Raw genomic sequence first — 527 nt, 5'->3', positions numbered from 1 at the left:
ATCACTTATGGAAGGAATGTTCCTCAGAATACCCTTTGGGAAACCCTGTCCTAATTTGTTTAACAGATGTTTTTTTAAAAGTTATGGGAACTACTGATTAACACTTTGCCATTCTTATTACTAAAGGCAGCAATATTGGGGTTGAATTTATCAATAAATTTAAGACCCTCCTCTGCATGAAAACCCGGATCTCAGGAGCTCCATCGCCCTCATGATTACGGTTTTTATTATGCACTGAATTGTGCCCCCCCAAATTCATATGTTGAAGCCCAAACTCCCAAAGTGATGGTATTATTTGGAGATAGGGCCTTTAAAAAGATAATTAAGGTTAAATGGTGTTAGAAGGTTTCAGCCCTAATCTGATAGGACTGGTGTCCTTATAAGAAGAGGAAGAGGGCCTCTTTCCCATGGGGCTGTAGGGGGTCCCTTTTCTCCGCAGCCAGGATTGGAGGCCAAAATCAGCCCCTGAGGATCATCATCAGGGCCACCATGAGCTGGGCAGCCTTGTTTTCTGACCTCAGACATGT

The 527-nt window shown here is 43.1% G+C and overlaps 1 non-coding gene across 1 annotated transcript; it reads left to right on the top strand.

Moving 5' to 3' along the window:
* Positions 1 to 395: 395 nt before the first annotated feature.
* LOC131420286 (small Cajal body-specific RNA 20) lies at positions 396 to 527 on the top strand. The gene has a single exon (XR_009223515.1). It is a non-coding gene; the product is annotated as a small Cajal body-specific RNA 20 (non-coding RNA).

The sequence above is a fragment of the Diceros bicornis genome, chromosome 22 (assembly GCF_020826845.1).
Source record: "Diceros bicornis minor isolate mBicDic1 chromosome 22, mDicBic1.mat.cur, whole genome shotgun sequence".
NCBI lineage: Eukaryota > Metazoa > Chordata > Mammalia > Perissodactyla > Rhinocerotidae > Diceros > Diceros bicornis.
Note: the sequence above shows the minus strand (reverse complement) of the source record. Positions and strands in the feature narration are given on the sequence as shown.